This window comes from Macaca nemestrina, chromosome 4 (assembly GCF_043159975.1).
Source record: "Macaca nemestrina isolate mMacNem1 chromosome 4, mMacNem.hap1, whole genome shotgun sequence".
Classification (NCBI taxonomy): Eukaryota; Metazoa; Chordata; class Mammalia; order Primates; family Cercopithecidae; genus Macaca; species Macaca nemestrina.
The window spans coordinates 107,660,964-107,687,121 of NC_092128.1; the positions used below are offsets into that span (position 1 = coordinate 107,660,964).

The following is a 26,158-nucleotide window of genomic DNA, read 5'->3' on the forward strand; positions in this document are numbered from 1 at the left end:
GGCTCAAAATAAAGGGATGGAGGAAGATCTACCAAGCAAATGGAAAGCAAAAAGAAAGCAGGGGTTGCAATCCTTATCTCTGATAAAAACAGACTTTAAACCAAAAAAGATCAAAAGAGACAAAGAAGGCCATTACATAATGGTAAAGGGATCAATTCAACAAGAAGAGCTAACTATCCTAAATATATATGCACCCAATACGGGAGCACCCAGATTCATAAAGCAAGTTCTTAGATACCTACAAAAAGACTTAGACTCCCACACAATAATAATAGGAGACTTTAACACCCCACTGTCAATATTAGACAGCTTAATGAGACAGAAAATTAACAAGGATATCCAGGACTTGAACTCAGCTCTGGACCAAGTGAACCTAATAGACATCTACAGAACTCTCTGCCCCAAATTAGCAGAATATACATTCTTCTTAGCACCACATCACACTTATTCTAAAATTGACCACATAATTGGAAGTAAAACACTCCTCAGCAAATGTAAAAGAACAGAAATCAAAACAAACTGTCTCTCACACCACAGTGCAATCAAATTAGAACTCAGGATTAAGAAACTCACTCAAAACTGCACAACTATATGGAAACTGAACCTGCTCCTGAATGACTACTAGGTACATAATAAATTGAGGCCGAGAGCAGTGGCTCACCCAAGTAATCCCAGCACTTTGGGAGGCCGAGGCAAGTGGATCACAAGGTCAGGAGATCAAGACCATCCTGGGTAACACAGTGAAACTCCGTCTCTACTACAAAAAGAAATACAAAAAATTAACCGGGCGTGGTGGTGGGCACCTGTAGCCCCAGCTACTTGGGAGGCTGAGGCAGGAAAATGGCATGAACCCAGGAGGAGGAACTTGCAGTGAGCCAAGATCATGCCACTGCACTCCAGCCTGGGTGACAGAGCAAGACTCCGTCCCAAAAATAAATGAATAAATAAAAAATAACGAAATTAAAGTAGAAATAAAGATGTTCTTTGAAACCAATGATAACAAAGACACAATGTACCAGAATCTCTGGGACACATTTAAAGCAGTGTGTAGAGGCAAATGTATAGCACTAAATGTCCACAAGACAAAGCAGGAACGATCTAAAATCAACATCCTAACATCACAATTAAAAGAACTAGAGAAGCAAGAGCAAACAAATTCAAAAGCTAGCAGAAGACAAGAAATAACTAAGATCAGAGCAGAACTGAAGGAGAGACACAAAAATTCCTTCAAAAAATTCAATTAATCCAAGAGCTGGTTTTCTGAAAAGATCAACAAAATAGACCACTAGCAAGAATAATAAAGAAGAAAAGAGAGAAAAATCAAGTGGATGCAATAAAAAATGATAAAGGGGGTATCACCACTGATCTCACAGAAATACAAACTACCATCAGATAATATTATAAAAACCTCTATGCAAATAAACTAGAAAATCTAGAAGAAATGGATAAATTCCTGGACACATACACCCTCCCAAGACTAAATCAGGAAGAAGTTGAATCTCTGAATAGACCAATAACAGGGTCTGAAATTTAGGCAGTAACAGCCTACCAACAAAAAAAGTCCAGGACCAGAAAGATTCACAGCCAAATTCTACCAGAGGTACAAACGGAAGCTGGTACCATTTCTTCTGAAACTATTCCAATCAACAGTAAAAGAGGGAATCCTCCCTAACTCATTTTATGAGGCCAGCATCATCCTGATACCAAAGCCTCACAGAGACACAACAAAAAAAGAGAATTTTAGGCCAATATCCCTGATGAATATCGATGTGAAAATCCTCAATAACATACTGGCAAAACGAATCCAGCAGCACATCAAAAAGCTTATCCACCACGAGCAAGTCTGCTTCATCCCTGGGATGCAAGGCTGGTTCAACATACACAAATCAATAAACACAATCCATCGCATAAACAGAACCAACAACAAAAACCACGATTATCTCAATAGATGCAGAAAAGGCCTTTGACAAAATTCAACAGCCTTTCATGCTAAAAACTCTCAATAAACTAGGTATTGACAGAATGTATCTCAAAATAATAACCATTTATGACAAACCCACAGCCAATATCATACTGAATGGGCAAAAATGGGAAGCATTCCCTTTGAAAACCAGCACAAGACAAGGATGCACTCTCTCACCACTCCTATTCAACACAGTATTGGAAGTTCTGGCCATGGCAATCAGGCAAGAGAAAGAAAGTCTATTCAATTAGGAAAAGATGAAGTCAAATTGTCTCTGTTTGCAGATGACATGATTGTGTATTTAGAAAACCCCATCATCTCAGCCCAAAATCTTCTTAAGCTGATGAGCAACTTCAGCAAAGTCTCAGGATACAAAATCAGTGTGCAAAAATCACAAGCATTGCTATGTACCAAGGACAGACAGAGAACCAAATCATGAGTGAACTCCCATTCATAATTACTGCAAGGAGAATAAAATACCGAGGAATCCAACTTAAAGGGATGTGAAGGACCTCTTCAAGGAGAACTACAAACTACTGCTCAACCAAACAAAAGAGGACACAAACAAATGGAAAAACATTCCATGCTCATGGATAGGAAGAATCAATATTGTGAAAATGGCCATACTGTCCAAAGATTTTTATAGATTCAGTACTATCCCCATCAAGCTACCACTGACTTTCTTCACAGAATTGGAAAAAACTACTTTAAATTTGATACGGAACCAAAAAAGAGCCTGCATAGCCAAGACAATCCTAAGCAACAGAACAAAGCTGGAGGCATCATGCTACATGATTTCAAACTATACTACAAGGCTACAGTAATCAAAACAGCATGGTACTGTTACCAAAACAGATATACAGACCAGTGGAACAGAACAGAGGCCTCAGAAATAACACCACACATCTACAACCATCTGATCTTTGACAGTCCTGAAAAAAACAAGAAATAGGGAAAGGATTCCCTATTTAATAAATGGTGCTGGGAAAACTGGCTAGCCATATGTAGAAAGCTGGAACTGGATCCCTTCCTTACATCTTATACAAAAATTAACTCAAGATGGATTAACGACTTAATGTAAGACATAGCACCATACAAACCCTAGAAGAAAACCTAGGCAATACCATTCAGGACATAGGCATGGGCAAAGACTTCATGACTGAAACACCAAAAGCAATGGCAACAAAAGCCAAAATAGACAAATGGAACCTAATTAAAGTAAAGAGCTTCTGCACAGCAAAAGTTAACTATCATCAGAGTGAACAGGCAATCTACAGAATGGGAGAAAAATTTTGCCATCTATCCTTCTGACAAAAGGCTAATATACAGAATCAACAAAGAACTTAAACAAATTTATGAGAAAAAAACAAACCCATCAAAAAGTGGGCACAGGATATAAACAGACACTTCTCAAAAGAAGCCATTTATACAGCCAACAGACATACGAAAAAATACTCGTCATCACTGGTCATCACAGAAATGCAAATCAAAACCCCAATGAGATGCCATCTCATGCCTGTTAGAATGGCCATCATTAAAAAGTCAGGAAACAACAAATGCTGGAGAGGACGTGGAGAAATAGGAATGCTTTTACACTGTTGGTGGGAATGTAAATTAGTTCAACCATTGTGGAAGACAGTGTGTGGCCATTCCTCAGGGATCCAGAACTAGAAATACCATTTGACCCAGTGATCCCATTACTGGGTATATACCCAAAGGATTGTAAGTCATGCTACTCTAAAGACACATGCACACATATGTTTACCACGGCACTATTCACAATAGCAAAGACTTGGAACCAACCCAAATGTCCATCAATAATAGACTGGATAAAGAAAATGTGGCACGTATACACCATGGAATACTATGCAGTCATAAAAAAGGATGAGTTCATGTCCTTTGCAGGGACATGGATGAAGCTGGAAACCATCATTCTCAGCAAAATATCATAAGGAGAGAAAACCAAACACCGCATGTTCTCACTCGTAAGTGGGAGTTGAGCAATGAGAACACATGGACACAGGGAGGGGAACATCACACACTGGGGCTGTCAGGGGGTGGGGTGCTGGGGGAGGGATAGCATTAGGAGAAATGCCTAATGTAAATGATGAGTTGATGGGTGCAGCAAACCAACATGGTACATGTATACCTATGTAGCAATCCTGCATGTTGTGCACATGTACCGTACAACTTAAAGTATAATAATAATAATAAAATAATAGACTTATGGCTCTAAATTGAGAATATTATTTCAAAATACAGCTCTGAAGAAACTTTCACTTAGTATTTTCACAACCATGTTGTCAAAGCATAAAAACGTTCAGGGGGCTGGCACAGTGGCTCACGCCTGTAATCCCAGCACTTTGGGAGCCCGAGGTGGGTGGATCACCTGAGGTCAGGAGTTCAAGACCAGCCTGACCAACATGGCAAAACTCTGTCTCTACTAAAATACAAAAATTAGCCAGGCGTGATGGCATGCACCTATAGTCCCAGCTACTCGGGAGGCTGAGGCAAGAGAATCACTTGAACTGGGAGGCAGAGGTTGCTGTGAGCCAAGATCATGCATGGCACTGCACTCCAGCCAGGGTGACAGAGCTAGACTCTGTCTCGGAAAAAAAAAAGAAAAATTCAGGGGAATAACATACATCAGCCTCATGAAAGGAGAAAGAGGAAGAGAGGATGTGAAGGGGGCTGTACAACAACTGTATCTGTAATGTGCCATTTTATTAATAGTCATAACATAAAGTCACGTTTGAAGAAAATACAGCAGAAAGTTAGTATCTGTATAATCTGAGTGGTAGGTACATATATGAATACCATTTAATTCTGTTTTTCCCTTATGGTCAAAATATTTCATAATGAAAATTTTAATTTAGAAAATCTACATTTTATTAATTAAAAGCACAATGAAACTAGTATCTGACTATCACAAACTCAAGTAGGTTTGATAGTTTCAGGACTTTGTGCTTTAAATATTATGGAATAATACAATGTAAAATCAAAAGTGGTTGTTTGCCAAAAATGCAAATGCGTGCTTGCATTTGATAATACTTTTGCAGTGATTATGCTATCTTCTCCCTCTGCTGTATGCTGGTATGTAAAAGAGAGCTGAAATATATTTTCAACAATGAAGAAGGAAGTAAAATATTAAAGGTGACCCTTGGAGATCAGTTTTCATATTACATTTTGTGAAATTCAGTAGATTCCTCTGCTTCTCTTAGATAAGAAATGTTAATGGAACATTTCAATCCTCCACAAATGAATCTTTCCTGAACAGACCTGGAGCATATATGCACAGTCTTTGTAAAACCATTCTGAACATATTTTTATGAAATCCTCCCCTGTCTACAAAATAGCATGATTTTCCTTCCTATTCCCCCTTTTTCCTCCTATTTCCCCACTGGCACCTGATGCAAAGAAGCTTTTGCTGGCTTCACACGCTGTCAGAACAGCAGAGGAGCAGGGCGGTTTAAAGCTGCCACAGGTACTGCTTCTCTCAGTGGCCCCGTATGTTGGAGGTTGGAAGGACTAAGTCAAACGACAGTTCAACGGAATCATGAGTAGCCCCCAAATGTCCCCAGAAGAGCCCACCCTTGAGAGAACAGGTGCCTGGGAATCCTGTGTCCACCAGTCACGTGACTTCTGCCTGTCCAGATGTCCCACCCCAAACTGGCTTTCTGCAGGAGCAAAAGAGCCTGGTCCTTCGGGCCTGATGGTCTTCATCAGGTAAGAGGCTGGCTACTTGCAACAGGTGAGAGGAGCAGACATGGGGGCAGCACAACGTCATGATTGGCAGCACAGAGGTGGAGAGAGACCAACCTGGGTTCCAACGCAATCTTCAGTATCAGTTGATACTCTTAGAAAGTTCACCTCTCTAAAGCCACTTCTTCCCCTATAACACTGCAGAGGTACTACTCTCTCACTGGCCTGGTGTGAGGGTTAAACGACATGATGCCCAGAAAATGCTCTGAACAGAACCCAGAACCAGGTGGGCCCTGGCGAGGTGGCAGCTGTCAACTATGAGCTTCCAGTCTGGAGTGGCATCAGCATTCTCCACTACATTCTTCTAAAGCTCCCTCTTGAAGAAATCCTGGTTCTTACGCCGTGCCTGGTTCCCTTCAAGACATCAACTGACCTTGAGCTCTTACTAGACTTCAGATGTCATTCATGTGAAGTTTGGCTTTCTCACTGGCTCCAGGATTCTGATTCCCAACACCATTCTGAGCCCACACTTATCTTGAATCCCGTAAACATTGTACTAAAGGACCCTCCTTCCTGAGACTGTTGAACTGTACATATCTCCATCCCCAGGGTTTTATCAACATAATCAGACAACTAATTAAAGAAGCAAAAGTCCCCCAAAATATTGTGGGGATATTCTACCTTCTCTATCTCAGTGAATTAAGGAATGGACATTTTCAGTCTCCTACCCGTATGGTCACTTGTTCTATTTATGAAGATTTCTCTGACAAAGAATTTAATGGCCTTTCTTGTTTTCCACTCATTTATACTTTTGGCAACATCTTACCTGACTTTTGAGTGCTGACTGACTACATAAGAAAATACAGCACTGTACTGTGAGTATTCTGTCAATTCAAAATTCATGACCCTAAACCACTTCAAGTTTGAAACACTTTAATTACTACTTTAAGAAAATGGCTAACTACACTAGATAAGGTGATCAGTGCAACATTCAAATACACAGGAAATTTCTACTCCCTGATGTCTGTGTGTTTCATTGATTGGTGTTTACCATAAAGGCTTCCACTAAGACATTATAGAAAGCCTTCAGGTAATCAAATAAATACATATCTCAGTTAAGTGTGATGTCATCTTCTACACCATCTCAAGTGAGGGAGGGTTTGTAAATAGATAGGTCAACAGAATAAAAGGGGAGGAGGGAAGGAAAGCAGGGAGAAAAATGGGATTAATGCAAGAGGGAGGGAGGTAAGAGAAAGTGCAGGGTGGGGGTAAACTGGAACCAAGTAAATTTAATGCCTGATACACTCAATTGATTCCGAAGAGATCATTCTGAAGACCCAACCATGCGTTTCTGAAGCCTCTGAAAACAGAAAAATCTCCTCAAATCCCCTGAAAGACAAGAATAGTAACTCCAGAAACCACCACACACATTGTTGAGAGCTTAGAAAACCCCACACCAGGTGCTGGAGGAGCAAAGATGAACAGCTGCCTCGTGGGGCACCCCTGCATCCGCAGGCTCTTCTGAAATGTTCTGGCTAGATTCCTTGCACAAGCCCAGCTTCGGCCCCTGAAACTTCCATCCACACAAGGAGAATCATGTGCTAATCACAGGGGAGTCCCTTAATGAAATCTAACTCATGCACAGGTTCAGCAATCTAGTTTTAAACCTCATAAACAGGCATTTTCATCTCTGCAGGTCACTATGAACTACTACCAAGAGCACTTGTCAACCTATAAATATATAACATAATGATGAATAGTAACTATTTCACTTGAGAGGTTTAAAGCTCAACAAAATGAATTTTTTTTTAAAGTTTAAAACAGGACTCATAAAAATACAGAATAAATATATGTCAAGATTTACTCAACTCAATAATGAAGAAACCATCAAGATAATAAGGCTGATCTAAAGAGGACTGATGGAGAATGTGTTTCTAGCCTTTGAAAATGTTAGTAGAAAATTGCTAGGTTACCTGCAAAGCTGGTTAATGTCCTAAAATGCATAAAACATAGGGTTCTTTCTTTCACTAGACAGCTATTGCCAAAAATCTATACAGTAACACACAACTTCCCAGTGTCTATAGACTCCAATTAAGAGTGAAAAACAAAAGTTAAACATAAGGAAGTTCTCCTGAATAATTAAATAATCCTTGGTCAGGTTTATTTATTTAAAAAATGTTCCAATATGATATTGAAAGGATATGCTCCTCTACTTTTTTGCCTTATTTCCAAGTTTTAAATAGTTTTTCTTAACCCATTGGCTATAATTCTACACATTTCAAAGAAAGGAGAATACAGCTATGATTTGAGCCAGTTTCAGTTACCAATACAGATATCTTTCCATTGCTTTTCCTCTCTTCAATAAGAAGGTCATCCTTAAATCAGATTTCTGAATTTCTTACAGTAAAATAAATATTTGAATTATTAGGGGAAAAAGTTTTTTTAACCTGCCACTTAAATGTTCAAATTGAGTCGCTTTAGATGTCTTGAAAAAAAATGTATTATTAATATTTGTGAGCATTCTAAGGAAGGGGAGAATCACACTAAGAAATTAAGACATTTCAAAATCTCAAGTTCCTGCTTTTTTTTTTTTTTTTTTTTACTTTTTCACTTTTCTTCCCACGTCAGATGGGTCATGTGATGACATCATCACAAGATTTGAGGGAGGCACATGTCACACATGAATGTGAAAACCCAATCATCACGCTTAGGAACCAACAGGAACAGCTTTTACTTTTGACTTAGCATTTTGGTTTATGAGCTCAGTAAAAGTCCACAATTCTCATCTGAAACATTAAAAATTCTAGAAATTATATTTAATCATTATCTTTCATTAACTCTAAAATGCACATCTTTTTCCTTTTTTTTTTGAGACAGAGTCTCACTCTTGTCGCCCAGGCTGGAGTGCAATGGCACGATCTCGGCTCACTACAACTTCTACCTCCCGGGTTCAAGCAATTCTCCTGCCTCAGCCTCCCGAGCAGCTGGGATTACAAGCGCACGCCATCATGCCTGGCTAATTTTTTTGTATTTTTAGTAAAGACAGGTTTTCACCATGTTGGCCAGGCTGGTCTTGAACTCCTGACGTCAGGTGATCCACTCACCTTGGCCTCCCAAAGTGCTGGGATTACAGGCATGAGCCACCGTGCCTGGCCCAGCCCAGATGCACATTTCTTTTCATCTATTACCAACTCTAAATTTGGGTACAATTTCACAATGAATGGCATCTTTCAATTGCAGTCAGATGGACAGCAGTTGCAAAGCAACTTTCATGTGTGAATATTTAAAAATTCAGCATTGAATTGAATTAGCAGAATGGGTCTCAGCAACTGTAATGAAAACCCTGAGATATACCAAAGCAGTTACTAACCCTAGGCACCAAATGGTTGTTGGAAGTGCTGGGATCTGTTCCTTTACATTCCCAGCCCAGCAACAGTCAGAATTGTGTTAACATGACAAAACTGCAGTGGTAAACAGCTTAAGAACTCAGCATCAGTGAACTAACTTACCCTTTCTTCCTTTCTTTTCTTCCTTCCTTCCTTTCTCTTTCTTTTCTTTCTTTCCTTTTTTCTTTCTCTTTCTCCTTCCTTTTTTTTTTTTTTTTTTTTTTTGACAGAGTCTTAGTCTGTCACCCAGGCAGGAGTACAGTGGCACTGTCTCAGCTCACTGCAGTCTGTGCCTCCTGGGTTCAAGCGATTCTTGTGCCTCAGCCTCCCAAGTAGCTGGTATTACAGGCATGTGCCACCTTGCTGGGCTAATTTTTGTATTTTTAGTAGAGATGGGGTTTCACCATGTTGGATAGGCTAGTCTCAAACTCATGGCCTCAAGTGTTCTACCCACCTTGGCTTCCCAAAGTGGTGGGATTACAGGTATGAGCCACCATGCCTGGCTGAACTTTCATTTTTAAAATTTCTTTTTTCCAGAAACTTTGAAGAAAGTGTTAATTCAAAATAAACCAAAATAAAAATTCTTTAAAACTATTTCACCAATATTCTTTATAGCACAAAGGATAAATCGTGTAGCAAGTTTAGACACTGAAGAGTTGAGTTGAAAATGATTCAGAAGACTTATATTTTCTTGTGTAGAAGTGTCAGGAGTAAAAGTTACCTGATGTATTTTTCTTGTATTTTTTTATATGTTTATAAGAGTGTTCAATGATAAATACCTATATATCATTAAGTCCAGAGGAGTTCTTTCAATAAATATGTTTTTAAAATATATTAGATACACTCAATTCCTTCCTAAAAGATCATTTAAATAATGGGAGGTGCTGGGAAATAGTTTAACTGGCTAGATTTCTTTTTCTCAGTTGTACATAAACTGTGTATCCACCAATCAGTGGCATCGTGGGCAATAACATATGGACATACAAATATAGATATAGCAGCAATATTTAAATATCTGATTTCTGGGTAAACTTGCCATTAAGTAAAAATAATCCATTAGTTTATTCTTGCAACCAGGCCTTACTTTCTTTTCTAATACATTTTAGACTGATGGGAAGCAATAAAGAATCTAGCTTAGAGAGCTACTTATCCCCCCATCAACTTCTAAACACAATCAGATCCAACCCAAAGACAAAGATCAACAATATTCACCATGTTGGGTCTTTTGTTTTTGAATTTTGTACTATTATCTGCTCAATATATAAGTAAAGTTAGTAAAAATATTTTTAAAATAAAAACTTGTCATTTGGAGGAACATAGTTTTGACATTTAGAAGATACAAGCTGGACAATAATAGAAGCTAGGCGTTATTAGAGCCTCCAAAGAGTATACTGTAAGAAAATTTTCAAAGACAGAGCTGAGTTTCCACGACTTAGAGTGAGTACACGCTCTAGGGGAAAAGAAAAAGCAATTCCATATGGAGAGTTTTAATTTTAGATGGCTTCTCTTGTCAGCTTCATTTCTGTTCCTCCCCTTCGTTGAAATTCACTGTTCTCAGAAATTCTGTAAAGGGTTGAGGGTGGAAAGAGAATTGTCCATGCTTACATTAAAAAAAAAAAAAAAGTCATCTCAACCTGAAGTCCTCTTCTGAGGCACTTAAGATAGGTTCAAGAAAAGAAATTTACTCTCAGTATCTAGGAAATGTTCTCTCTGTATTTCTCTGAACATAAGAAAGTCTAAGTGAGACATTTCAAGGCATCCCTCATTTCATTTCCTCCCTGCATTCTTACCCAAAAGGCCAAAACACCAAAGCTAGCTTATTATATTATTCCCATTCTTTCACAGACTTCATCAGCTGAATGCAGAAAAGGTAAGATTTGACGTAAATGGAGGAGCTAAGCTGCTATCAGAAAGTACTAATAGCCTTGATTAGGATATTAAGAGTCTATAGCTAGTGGTCAAAAGGCTTGTCCTAGGCAAGTACACTGCCAACAATACCAGAAATAGAACTCAAGACAACTACTCAGTTACCAAGTAGAGCATTTATATGTTACACTGAGAAGGAAAATTGCCATCTTCGTTACAACACTGAAGCTGAAAAAGAAATTTGTTCCATGTACGCATATAAGTACTGCATGCTTGATACAGCAAACAGAGGTTTCCATTGACTATTTTCATTGAGTCCAAATTTCCCTTCACTAGCAGACAGCTCTTACTCATCTCAGCAAGCTGCTCACAGATTGACTTTCTACTGTGCAAAGAGTAGAAGGCAGCAGGGAACTCGGATGCTGAAACAATGAGAAAATTAAGTTGAGATGGATATGTAAGAACCTTCCGTTATAGTAAACAACGTTCACAAGACTTGACTTTCCTCTTCAACACAATGTGAAATGGCATTTCCTGTATCTTAATTTAACCTGCCTAATAAAATGTTTATAAAAGGATTACATCATCTGCAACCATACAGAATTTAAGGCAAACTCATTTAACTCTAGAGATGCACTCTTTGAAATTGCATTTAGAGACTATGTGATATCCAGTATTCTCTGTCCTGGCCAGCATGGACCAGCACCTAGGACTGCAGGCCACCTCTTCTTGTTCATGCTACACCATCTTCTGGTCCCAAGTTACCTTGTGAGGTTTCAAGAAAAAGGACCACTGAGGGAGCACAAGCCACGTCACAGAGATCCCCACTGATGGAAGGAAACAACAGAGTGGATGGCCAAAAACTCTTTGAATGTTATTTCAAATCTGCCTTGGATTATATATTGGACCTATTATAAGGGAATTTATTTCAAATTAAGTAATGAAGCTACACTGCAAAAGCACAGATAGCTCTTAGTCCACGCTGCTGTTTCTGAGTGAATAATTAAATAAGTGAGCCTGAAGCGGTTTCAGCACAGTCCAAGTTTTCCCTCTCTCTGACCTTCTCCTCCAGCCCTACGGCAGCGTCTTGAGCAGATACAACTCAAAACACAAACCCAACGTGAAATCCTTCTTGATCAAAGCCTGTTAAGCTCAAAACTTATGTAGAGAAGAGAAAAGAAATATTTTATTTTTAAAAGGCCTCTCTTTCCCCTTCAGGCTCCACTGAGAACCACCACCCCAAACCTGAAAGCCCAAAACAGATAGTGCCTGCTCAGCCGGCTTTAGTGAGGTTAGACAAAGATAAACCACATGGTGGTGGCTTCCCCAAGCCTCAGCAATTCCAAGAATTACTAACTGAATCCATGGCCACATCAGTCCATCTTCTGGTGAAGCTAACGTCATCTGGCTTGTGTCCTGAATAATACCTTAGTGATTATCTGAAGATCATTGATACTCAGCCTTGCTCTCTCTTTGTCCTGACTCTGTCCAATTACCTCATCAAATTCCTTAACGTAGTAAATGAAACCATGATTGGGGGGTTTAAATCTTTAGTCTTGTGCCCCTCCCTATTCTACCCCAACTTATTTTACACATCTCAAGCAAATGAGAGCATCCATTCTATGCTTAATACCCTCCCCCTTCCTTTTTCCTATAAAGGTGCCCATCAGTCATCTCACATTTTTGTTAATCACTACACAACACCAAAGCCAAGAAAAGGACTGGATTCACTGCAACTCTCATTCCGGGAGGCAAACCTACTTCACTATGAATCTCTGTTCATTGTGTTTGGGGTTTAGAGAACTCTATTTAGGAGTCTAGTTTAATCACCAAAAATTGAGCCCCCTAAGATTCACCTGATATATTCAAATATTTTCTGATGATTTCTAAACAGTCGACGCAGGCACTGCGCCTAAAGAGGAAAGGGTCAGTTTGCCCCTGGCTCCTGGACACGTCAGTGTGAAGCTTCAGAACTCATCAGCCATCTGTATCGAACGGCTATCTGAGGATGCATGTCAGAGCTCTTGTAATCCAGCATCCAGCAATTGAGCTTAAATGTCACTCCTGGCTAGATATCCAGGCATGCCCTGTGCCCACTAGGTCCCATGGGTACAACAAACTCCAGGCACCAGTACGTGATGTTATTCATTGAACGGCACTCACTTTATGATCTGTGGCTGGCACACTGTTAATTACACGGCAAGGAGAGGTCAATATCAGGCTAAAATGGAACCCAGCTGTCCCACAACATAATCATGTCCACCTGAGACACTGAGCTATCACCCTTAAATCACTTGTAAGCACTAGCTTCCATAGCCTCTCTTCTATCAATAAGCCACACCACAAATACAGTCCCTGAATCCTGCAGTTTTTTAGCATAAAGCGACATTTTCTTAGCATACTCCAAATTTAAAGCCTATTTTCCCAATAAAAGAGGAAAGGGGTCAAGAATGGTAAAAAATCAAAGGGGAAGTGGAATCTAAGATGAAGTGGAAGGAGCAGAGAGAAAGGTGATATAGAAAAAAGGAGTGGGAGGGAAAAAAGGAAGGTGGGAAAAGTAAAGAGAAACAGCATTTAAAACACTGCAGAGACAAAGATCAGCAGAATAATAAGGAGACAAAGCGAAGGAGTGAAAGAAAAATAGGTTGGGTAGTGGTGAGATGAGCATATCCGTAGTGTTTGTTCCTTCCAAATTTTGAATACAGGCTTCAGAGCAAGCTGTTCACTACTATCAACACCTTGTGCAATGCAAATTAGTCACTACCAAATCTCTTTACATTTGTCTGGAATGGCATGACAATAGTAACGCATCACAGAAGGCACTGTCAGGTCACAGAGTCAGTCCTCCCTTTAGGACAGCTGAAACCAAACAGCAGTTGATACAGGAGGCCCACCATGGGGTTATACCGAGGGTCACCTTCCAACAGGTTTCTTAACCCTCTGGGGACACCTGGCTTTCACTCTTCCCCATGCCCAACACAAAACTCAACAGGCTGGGCACTGTGGCTCACACCTGTAATCCCAGCACTTGGGGAGGCCAAGGCAGGCAGATTGCCTGAGCTCAGGAGTTCAAGACCAGCCTGGGAAACATGGTGAAACCTTGTCTCTACTAAACATACCAAAAATTAGCTGGGTGTGATGGTGCACACCTGTTATCCCAGCTACTCGGGAGGCCGAGGCACCAGAATCACTTGAACCCAGGAGGCAGAGGTTGCAGTGAGCCGAGATTGTACCACTGCACTCCAGCCTGGGCGACAGAGTAAGATTCTGTCTCAAAAAAACACAAAAAACAAAAACAATAAATGACTCATGATCACTTTAGAATGGACAGTGTCTCTGTTCTCAGTGTAGAAGAACATAGTTACTTTTAGTTCCAAGTTGAACTGCAATACTTGAAAATGATTTTCACAGCAGCATAGGATTCAGATTAGATGTAAGAAAGAACTTTCAAGTGATGTTTAGAATGATATACAGGAGATCGTGGCTGGTTCTACAATAGTCTTTGGATATAACTGAGAATATATTGTCATTTACTAGATATAATTTCAGTAAAGCCTACAATGGGCTAGACAAATTAATTTCAGAATGGCCTTTAACATCCCAACAATTTCCCAAGCTCCCCAAAGACTCATCGACTGTTATACTTTCACTATTCAGTTATTTCCTAGAAGAGCTTCCTCAGAATCCTAACAATACTTTCACAAAAAGGACAGCTTCCTTATTGTCCCCTCCTCCCTATGCATTGACAAAGCACTTTCTTATAAATGACAATGTGCTAAAAATAGTCACAAATAAAACAAAAAAAAGGAACATATAGCCTAACCACTATGAAAGTCTCCAAATACTTTGATCTATTGCAGTGAGATAACTGAAAAAGAAAGAGAAAGCTGTAAGAATAAAAATGCACAATATTCCTTGCAAAAATACTAGAACACTGAATGTCCAGTAATTAAAAATATCAAAATATATACAATGCATCAACTCAATGGAATGAACAGCCATAAAAGTAATTGTGGTATAACAATATGAAAAAGTGCTTGTGAGATAACGCTTCAAATAAAACATAGAATACTCTCTTCCCTCCTATTACAATTATTTTACCATTTACAAAATGACCAAAAACTGGAAGGAAACAGAAAACAAAAATAACAGATGCACTGTAATGGAAACATGGAACTGATTTTCTTTTATTTCTGTATTACTTTTATTCTGATATTGGTTGCAGTAAATGAAAGTTAGATGATCAAGTAAAGAAGGGAAAAGGAAAACACAGTTACAGCTTTTAGAAGACTATACAATCAATGTCACACAATACTGGCATAGACCAATATGGAACACACAGCTCAATGAGAAAATACGGATATGGTGTAGCCATTAAAAATGCTTAGGAAGGTCTGTAGATGTATCTTGCAGTGGGAAAAGTGACCCATGCAGAAATGGACATTGTATGTTACAAACTAGATAAAAGGTGGGAGGAAGAGTTTCCAGTGGAACTGAAATTAAGAGCTTCAAGGAATTAAAGAAGACCACTTTTCCAAATAGATACGCAGAGTGAGAACGCTAAACATAGTATGTTCTAGCAGAAGATTGTCAGATAAAGCAAATCTGAGATTTTACTTTCTCTGCCCTATCAAGAAAAGTTTCTGCACATAGTGGCTTATAAAACTCATGATACTGACAGGTGACAAAGTGCTAGCAGCCCTCACTCTCAGCGCCTTCTCAAGCCTCGGTGTCCACTCTGGCCACACTTGAGGAGCCCTTCAGCCTGCCGCTGCACTATAGGAGCCCCTCTCTGGGCTGGCTGAGGCCAAAGTCGGCTCCCTCTGCTTGCAAGGAGGTGTGGAGGGAAAGGCGTGGGGGAGAACTGGGGCTGCTGCACAGTGCTCGAGGGTCAGCGGGAGTTCTCAGTGGGCGCAGCCTCGCTGGGCCTGCACTCCAAGTGGCTGGCCAGCGCCACTGGCCCCGGACCTGAGAGGCTTAGCACCTGGGCCAGCGGCTGTGGAGGGTGTGCCCGATCCCTCAGCAGTGCTGGCCCGCAGCGCTGTGCTCAAATTCTAGTCGGGCCTCAGCCACCTCCCTGCAGGGCAGGGCTCAGGACCTGCAGCCCCCAATGCCCAAGCCACCCCACCCCCACTCCCCACATGGGCTCCCACATGGCCCGAGCCTCCCAGACAGGCGCGGCCCCCTGCTCCCTGGTGCCTGGTCTCGTCCACTGCCCAAGGGCTGAGGAGTGCGGCCGCAGGGTGCAGGACTGGTGGGCACCTCTGTCTGCGGCCCCAGCGTGTGAGCCACTTGGCAAAGCCAACTGGGCTCCTGAGTGGGGTGGGGACTTGGAGAACTTTTACATCTAGCTAGAGGATTGTAAATGCGCCAGTCAGCACCCTGTCAAAACAAACCAATCAGCTATCTGTAAAATGGACTAATCAGCAGGACGTGGGTGGGGCCAGATTAGGGAATAAAAGCGGACTACCTGAGCCAGTAGCCGCAACCCGTTAGGGGTCACTGCTGCTCACTCTTTGGGTCTGTGCCACCTTTATGAGCTGTAACACTGCAAACGTCTGCAGCTTCACTCCTGAAGTCAGCGAGACCACAAACCCACCAGAAGGAAGAAACTCCAGACACATCTGAACATCTGAAGGAACAAACTCTGGACACACCATCTTTAAGAACTGTAACACTCACCATGAGGGTCTGCAGCTTCATTCTTAAGTCACCGAGACCAAGAACCCACCAATTCCAGACACAATACTCTGTGGCAATGGTTGCCAAACGCATTCACACACAAAACAAAAAATGCAATTAAAAACATCATGAGCACAAGAAAGTACAAAGAAGTGGCATGGGAATAGTGCTTCTTTCAATAGTTCTCAAACTTCAGAGCTAATTAAATTTATTTGTTTTCCCCAATTGGAAGCATAGTAATTAGGGATATTCAAGTTACAGCACAATAATTTAAAATGTATTTTGAGAATTTGAATTAAATCTTAGGAAATAAGCAAAAGTGACCTTCCTTCTAAAGACTGACTTTGTTTTTTAAACTATTTGTATTTGTTTTACTCTGTTATGTGTCACATTTCATTCCTGTCACTCTGTGTTCAAGAGAACACTACTTAAAGATTTCTAATTTAGTGTGTACCTAATGAGAGAAAGCTAGAGAATGATTGCTCCAGCTGCTGGGTGGTCATGGATTGATTAAGGTTTGTGGATTACTCTGGCCCTTCTTTTCCTTGACTCACTGTTTACTATGTGGTATATACTGGGACCTAGAGAGATCATAAGTGAAAGGAAATTGGATAAAATCTGTTATCTATATTTTTCTTTGTATTTGAAGGGGAGGCTTACATTATAGATTGAAATCAGCTTTCTAAAATATCCACAGATCCATCAAACCGAATAAATGCCCTTCCCCAAAACTCAAGACAGCCAATGCATGATTCAGGAGGGAGTTAGGCACTGGGGAACTTGCTGTGATGGCTAATTTTACATGTCAACTTGCCTGGGCCAAGGAACACCCAGATAGCTGATGAAGCATTATCTCGGTGTGTCTGTGACTGTCTCTGTGAGAGATTAGTAGTATATTAGTCCATTTTCATGCTGCTGATAAAGACATACCCGAGACTGGGTAACTTACAAAGAAAAAGAGGTTTAATGGACTCTCAGTTCCACATGGCTGGGGAGGCCTCACAATCATGGAGGAAGGTGAAAGGCACATCTTACATGGCAATAGGCAAGGAGAGAATGAGAACCAAGCAAAAGGGGAAACATCTTACAAAACCATCAGATCTCGTACGACTTATTCACTATCACGAGAACAGCATGGGGGAAACTGCCCCCATGATCCAATTATCTTTCATTGGGTTGTTCCCATAACACATGGGGATTATGGGAGCTACAATTCAGGAGGAGATTTGGGTGATACAGCCAATCTGTATCAATTAACATTTGAATTGGTGAACTGAATCATGCAGATGGTTCCCCAGTGTGGAAAGGCACCATCCTGTCCACTGAGGGCTCAAATAAGGTGTAGGAAGATGGAATTCACTCTCTACCTGACTGCCTGAGCTGGAACACCAATCTTCTGCCTTTGGTCCTCCTGGTTCTCAGGCCTTCAGACCAGCCTGGAATCCATACTAGCAGCTCTCTGATCTCCAGCTCTCCACTGGCTTTCGTGTGTGTGTGTGTGTGTGTGTGTGTGTGTGTGTGTGTGTGTCTCTGTGTGTGTATATATCTTACTGGTTCTGTTTCTCTGAAGAACCTTGACGAATACACTCACTCAATCACTTTTCCTCTTGCATTATTTCTTCCAGTGTATAACATTTTACAAAGTGATACATCCATGCTTTTCAAGTGGAGTTGAAGAAAGTACTTAGGGTAGAGAAAGCAATGTTCTGAGTTGATATTCTTTGATGGGGATATCCCATACTATACAGATAACTTAAGCAGGTTCTAAGGATTTTGCATGAAAAAACAAGTAACCGATCCACATCATTCCACTTTAAAAAGCAGTACAGGCCAGGTGTGGTGCTCACATCTATAATCCCAGCACGTTGGGAGGTAGGATAATTGCTTGAGCCTAGGAGTTCGAGAACAGCCTGGGAAAAACACGGAAAAACCCCCATCTCTGGCTGGGTGCGGTGGCTCACACCTGTGATCTCAGCACTCTGGGAGGCCGAGGTGGGCGGATCACCTGAGGTGAGGAGTTCAAGACCAGCCTGGCTATGGTGAAACCCTGTCTCTACTAAAAATACAAAAAATTAGCCAGGCGTGGTGGTGCACGCCTGTAATCCCAGCTACTCGAGAGGCAGAGGCAGGAGAATCACTTAAACCCAGGAGGCGGAGGTTGCAGTGACCCGAGATCACGCCATTGCACTTCAGCCTGGGCAACAAGAATGAAACTCTCTGTCTCAAAACAAAAACGAAAAAACAAACAAAAAATCCAAAACTCCATCTCTTCAAAAAAAGAAAAAATTAGGCAGGCATGGTGGCGCCTGTAGTCCCAGCTACTCAGGAGGCTGAGGTGGGAGGATCGCTTGAGCCCAGGAGGCAGAGCTTGCAGTGAGCTGAGATCACACCACTGCACTCCAGCCTGGGCAACAGAGCCAGACTCTGTCTCAAAAATTTTTTTTAATTTAAAAAAAACAGTATTAGCACCACAGAAATATATTTGAAACTACACAATACAAGAGAATAAAAATTGTAAAAGTCAGGAGAGATGTACCACCTCATACGATGTGGCAAAGGCACTTTGCCTCTGTAAGCTTCTCTCCAAAAACCTGTAACACCAGTCTAACCATGAGAAATAACAGACAAACCCAAATTGAAGAACAATCTATAAAACACATGACCGGACTTCCTAGGAAATATCAAGGCCATTAAAAACAAGGAAAGACTGAGAAGCTGTCGCAGGTTGAATGAAGCTATGACAACTAAATGCTATCTGGGATCCGAGGAAAGAAAAAGGACATCAGGGAAAAACCTGGTGAAATCCTGAAACACTCTGCTGTTTGGTTAACAGGATCATACACTGTTAATATTTGGTTTTGATAAATGTACTTTGTGTAAGACATAATGTGTATGATATTAGCATTGCTGGAAGCTAGGTAAAGGGAACAGGATAACACCCTGTACTATGGTTCCAATGGTTCAGTCAACCCCAAATTATTTCCAAATAGATAGCTTAAGAAAAAAACGCAATAGATAAGTTTTTTTTTAGAGGGAACAGACTGGCAAGAGGAATTTTGTTCACGTGGCTTAAAAGTAATCCAAATTTCATCTGAATGTTTGTAGACAGCTTTTTTTTTTTTTTTTTTTTTGAGATGGAATTTCACACTGTCTCCCAGGCTGGAGTGCAGTGGCGCAATCTTGGCTCACTGCAACCTCTGCCTCAAGGGTTCAAGTGATTCTCCTGCCTCAGCCTCCTGAGTATGTGGGATTATAGGCGTCCACCACCATGACCGGCTAATTTTTTGTATTTTTAGTACAGATGGGGTTTCACTACGTTGGCCAGGCTGGTCTCGACCTCCTGACCTTGTGATCCACCTGCTTCGGCCTCCTAAAGTGCTGGAATTACAGACGTGAGCCACCGCGCCCGGCCTTGCATATAGCTCTTCCAACTTTAAAAACAAAAGGCAAAATATTTTAGGAAAAGCTGAATTATCAAATACATGTGAATGGGGAAAGAGGAACAAAGACTTGGGTAAGGCTGGCTACACGGATGAAAGAAAACAGTGGAAAGATAGATAATCACTTCCTTGGATCTACTGCTAAGATTAGCTGTAAATTCGTAATAATGTACACAAAAGAAATCAGCAACATATCAAAATTGAGATTGTCAATTTATTCTCCAGGTAGCAAGGTGCTTTTGCTTGGCAGAGGAAGTTACACAGCGAGGTAAAGAAAAGGATTCATCCTTCCAGGCAAAGTGTGCAGGAGCCCAGCAGGCGGCCTGGGGAATTTTTCACCATGCCATAGAAGACTGACTTAATCCTCTTAAGAACGTACGTTGTAAATTGTCATTTTCTCACTCAGCATCTGACAGTGAATGAACATATAGCAAATTCCATTTGGTCAACGATATGAAAGAATGATTTGAACCCAAATGGCTGCACAATGTGCTTCTGCATCACCATCTTCCAGTCTTGAAGCCATAAACCTCCCATTTGATGATGCCCGAAACTAAAGGAATAGCGTCAGATTTTCCACGGTCTTCAGGAAACTGGCCCTCATATCACTAAAGCCCACAGAATTGGGACAGCTTTACAATGTAAGGCTAAAAACTGCCATCACTGGTTTTTGTAGGGGTAATAGGATAATCAATGTTCCTAAGTTTAGCATGTGGAAATCAGGACCCGTTTTCCCTTAGGAGGGAGATGATATATAAGAACTTGAATCTAATCATGAAAAGCATTAGCCAAATCCAAATTGAGAGAGATGATGCACAAAACCATGGTCTGTACTCTCCCAGAAATGTCAAGGTCAAAGAACACACAGAAAGGCAAAGCGCTATTCCAGATCAAAGGAGAGCACAAAGGAAGACAGCTAAATCCACACAGGACGGAGGACTGCATCCTGGTCTAGGAAAGAAAAAGTGTACAGAAAATTTGATGAATTTTGAGTCATGACTGTGGATTAGATAATAGAACTGTATGAATGTTACATGTTCAGGTTTTTATAATTGCACATAGGGCCATATTAGGAAATACATACCTACTAAAGTATTTAGTGCTAAAGGGGCACAATGTCTCCATCAGGCTCTAAAGTGTTTTTTGGGGGGAAAATGTATGTATACACACACATGCACACACCCACACACATGCACACACACATGCGCGCACACACACACAGAGAAAGTGAACACCAGGGAGAAAATGAGGCAAAAGGTAAACAGTGAATGTATCTGGCTGAAGGTTATGCAGAGTTCCTTGTACCATTCTTGTAATTTTTTTCCTAGTTTAAAATCTCATCGAAATAGAAACTTAAAAAAATAATGATTTTTGGAACTAGAGGGTGATTGTGCAGTATTACAAATGTACTAAATGAACCGTCTACTTGAACATGTTTAATTTTATGTTATGTGAATTTCACCTCAGTATATAAAAATAATAACGAAGAGTCCCAAGAGACTCTCCATAATTCCAGTGGCCACAGTTGCCTGGACTCAAAATGGGGACAAGTGACAGGCATAAAGTGTTAGATGGCAAACCCTTAGCATGCCCAGTGGCCACAAGTCAGCCTCCCTAAAACAGGGGCCAACTTTTTGTCCTGAGAACCGTCTCTGAACCTACTCCAAGCCTCTACTCATCCCAGGTCCAGGCTAAGTCACCGAGAAGGAGGATGCCCGCCTCACCCCTGCAGGGTGGCTGTTCACCACACCTCCCCCTCTGTGGGCTACTCTTCACATTTTAATTAAATCATCGGGCACTTCCTGAGGCAGCTCTGTCTTGCATTTTCAGACTGGATGGCCTCTGAGTGTCCCCGTATGAGCCAAGACTTTTGACAGAAATGCAATCCTAGTTACAGAAACAAGAGGCCAACTTATATGAAATTGAACTGGGAGGTACATAAAAAGACCATTATACACAGGACATAATACCACGTTCCACAAGTAAAGAAATTCTCAATAAATACTTGTCGAAAAAAGAAAGCAGGAATGTATTGCAGCCCTCACATCACAGATGAGTATGTGATGCTCAGAGAGGTTAAGTATTTTGCCCAGGGTCACAGCTAGTAAGTGCCTAACTGAGGTTTGATTGAAGGTCAGCAAACTAAAGTCAGTACTTTGAACAGTGACCTCCAATTACTACCATGTTTCTTTGAGAAAATACGGTGTAACTTACGGTTGCAACAGGCACTGCTGAGCACTGCATCCCTAGTAAAGGAAAGAGTTATTTTCTCTGCAGAGAAAACACAGAATACACATAAAATACCTGCTTATAAAGTACCAGATATTTCAAATGTGTATGCCAACATATAAGCTGTATTTCCCCTCTCCAATTGCCCCCCTCTCAAATAAGAAAAAAAATTAAAAACACGTTTACATCCGTTTTGCCCAAACTTGGATGATCAGGCTTGGAAGGTAAGAGGTGACCAGCTAAGGGATGGGGTTTGGTGTGAGTTTCCCACCCTCCCAGGCTCCTAAGTCCAAAGGCATGGGAAGGTGCTGCCCCCTCGTGACGACATGAGGTAATCAGCTCAGTACAGTGAAGACTAGTGCTTCACACCCTCTCAGAGTTTGGTAACATTGGCAGAGTTTCAGAGTTTCATACACTGGCAGATATGGTAGGGCAGATTCTAAGCAATCACTGTAACAATCACAATCCCACCCCATTCACTTGCACTTAAATGTGCTCTTGAGGCAGGGAGAGAAAATGGCAGCGGAACAGCTCTCAGCACATAAAAGGTGGGAAAAGGCTAAAAATGATAACATAGGAAGGTAAATAGATCACGAGTGCTCTTGCTCTCTCTCCTTTCTTCCCTCCCTTCTCTCCCTCTCTCTCTCTCCCCTTTCTCTCCTCCCTTCTCTCTCTCTCTTCCTCCCCCTCCTCTCTCTCTCTCTCTTCCTCCCCATCCTCTCTCTCTCTCTTTCTTCCTGCCCCTCCTCTCTCTCTCTCTCCCTTGACAGGCACTTTTGCATTTGCATTCCTGAGTTCTCTTAACCTTTTACTTAGAGTGGTGCAGTATGGTTTAGAGTAAATAAATTTTAAAAGCCCAGAGGCTTAGGAATGATACAATTATCACTGAATTTTGGTGTCCCTTCTTACCCTGTGTTAGACTCTGGGCAGGTTACTCAACCTCAGTGTAGTATTTTTAGATATAAAACCACTTTCACCAGTTAGCTGTGAGAAGAGTGTGTCAAACACGGTGGAGGGGCCCTCATATGTGGTAAGTATGCAAACAATGTTTAGTTCCTCTTTCCCTCTAGGCAGGCACTCATAAGGACGGCTCATAACTTTGCTATGCTCTTTTTTTTTTTTTTTTTTTCTGGAGAAACCCTATAAAAATGTCAAAAAGGACTAACACACGGAAAACAGGTTTGAAATGCAGAGACCAACCTGCATGGAGTCGAAGTGATTGGTGTGTTGACACACTATTATGGAATAATTTTAAACAGAAATATAAGTTTAGGAGCAGACATCCTAAAAACTGCCCAGAAGGCCTAATGAAGGAAGGGAAGCTGCTGAAGAGGAGGACGATCTGGCACAGACGAAGAAGGAGAAGGAGGAAGGAGGAGGAAGAACAGGTTCAACGAGAGTGAGCAACATGTTCATTTTCACAGCAACTAAACACATCAAACAAAAATAAAACCCAGCTATAAATAGTAAACATTCTGCCAGTGTACTGGGTAAATAATATTGTTTCAGTAATTAATGTCATTTTTTATAAACCGCCCCTAAAGCATTTACAATAAGGATGTGACAATGAGGAGGAAGAGGCAGGGGGAGAAGAGGACGGACCCAGGGCCCCAGAGCTTTATTTGTTCATACACTACACATGAATCCAACTTTTATCAGGGAAAGAGATAAGAAAGGCCTAGAAGCTGACCTCCTGTTACTCAGGACCCAGCAAAGGAGCGAAAAGGAGGTAAATTGGAATTTTCTCTATAAAGCACAACAGCACAGAGGTGCTCACAGCAGGACAGAAACAGCAGGAAAGAGGGAAGGGTCATAGTCTATGTCCCCCAACTCCCTCAACTTTCTGACTTCACTAAGTACTGCATTCCAGACTTATTTTTTTTTTCTCAAGGCCAAAGAGAATAAGGTTTAGAAGATGAAAAGGTAGACAGAATTGTCCTATCTGCTTCTATTTCACTGGTAAAAGTATAATAAAATAAAGGCAAAATACCTTATCTTTACCCTTATATAATAATAGCTTACATTTGTAAAAGATCTATTATATATTATTACGTACAACTTCAGATATTTTATTTTTTGTTTCTAGAATTTCCATTTGGTTGCTTCCTACCATTTCCATTTCTCTACCAACACCTGTTCTCTGCTAAGATTCTCATTCATTGAAAACATGGTTTGTTTTTCTCACTGGGGATAGTTATTACAGTCATTTTAAACCTTTTGTCTGTTAGTTTCAACATCTGGTTCATCTGGGAGCTGGAGCTGATTGATTTTCTTTTGTCCTCATTCTCCATGATCTGGGAATTTTTTATTCTTTTCCAGATATTATAAATGTTAGGTGGTGAAAATTCTGGATTCTGTTTTTTTCCCAATGAGTGTTGCTTCCGTTGTTTTAGCAGATAGTTCTCTTGTCTGTGCACAAACTGCAAACTGTTTCTAGGGCTACAACTCTGGTCTTAGTGAGATCTTCTGTCCATAGCTAGGGTGCTTTGAGTAGGCTCTATGCATGTGTGGTTCAGAGTCAGAGATGTTGGAAGATATGGTTTAGGGGTACCCTCTCTGGCCACCTTTGTGGTCTGGTTCCAGGCACTAATGAAACAACTGAAGACACTTGTTGATATGGGCTCCTATAATTGCTCTACACAGTCAAGGCCAAAAATGAATATGTTGCCTGGAAAACCATACTTTCCAGAGGACAAAATTATTGCAAGCCAAGGGTTAAAATATCCATTTAAATCAAACTGCTTTGGCTGAAACCTTTTACTATGTTTATGAAGTCCATCACGGCATGGTGGCTCACACCTATAATCCCAGCACTTTGGAAGGCAGAGGTGGGCAGATCGCTTGAGCCTGGGAGTTTGAGATTGGCCTGGGTAATACAGCAAAACCCTATCTCTACCCCCAAAAAAAGACAAAAATTAGCCCTGGTGTAGTGGCATGTTACTCAGGAGGCTGAGTTGGGAGGATCACTTGACCCCAGGAGGGTGAGTCTACAGTAAGCCATGATCATGCCACAGCACGCCAGCCGGGACAAAAAAGTGAGACGCTGTCTCAAAAGAAAAAAAATAATCCATCACAAATTACTTCATTGCTATCCTTTTTTCTCTTGTTCTACATATTTGACTAATCTTCATATCTATTAAATAGGAACTCATAATTTATAACGAGTCTGTCTATTATAACTAGATGGACAAATAGAGTATAGGCTAATGTAAAACATTTTGCATTTCCTCTCCCATCATGTCATTAAAAACTGTCTTAAAGAGCAGAGTTATTGTGAATCAAATATGATAGCCTAAAGGCAAAGAATCTACAGATTATGTTGAATTTGTGGCCAATCTTTATTCTTAGCAGAGCAGCAGCTAGCTAGAGTTTTAAATTAGAAACCACTTCTACGCTGATATTACAATAGAATTTGATACTGAGCCCAGAATATTTAATAGGGAGGTCTAAATAGTATCATTTGTAGAGATGAAAGCTTTAATATTACTCATTCTTTCCATTTACTAGTTGTTAAAATAACACTGTACTTCAATTTTCTTAAAGTAAATGAATAGAGCTCAAAAATAATAAATAAGTATTTATGTGATATCTGAGTTCCAAGTAAAGGTCCACTTTCTGGGCAGGGGGTCGTAGTGGGCATGGTAAACCCACTCATATCACCCTAGATTCAAGCTTTTGTTGGAAAAACAGTACTGTATGTATATACATACCATATATATAATGTGGAAGGACCACATAACCCTGGACGTGACTGATTGTGCCAAGGTGGTTACGTGGCTCAAGTCAGACAAGATTTTTGATCCAGACAATCTGAAGTATACTTCTTAGGGATCATTTCTATAGGTCTATTGATAATAGCATACAAAAGAATGAAATACAAATAAATTTAA

At 40.7% G+C, this 26,158-nt stretch overlaps 1 protein-coding gene and 1 non-coding gene across 11 annotated transcripts in view; both read right to left on the bottom strand.

Moving 5' to 3' along the window:
* LOC105497780 (engulfment and cell motility 1) overlaps window positions 1-26,158 on the bottom strand; it is a 574,187-nt gene that overhangs the window by 290,727 nt on the left and 257,302 nt on the right. The gene's annotated exons all lie outside the window — the stretch shown is intronic.
* LOC112429485 (small nucleolar RNA U13) lies at window positions 8,288-8,389 on the bottom strand. Its single transcript, XR_003021769.1, has one exon. It is a non-coding gene; the product is annotated as a small nucleolar RNA U13 (small nucleolar RNA).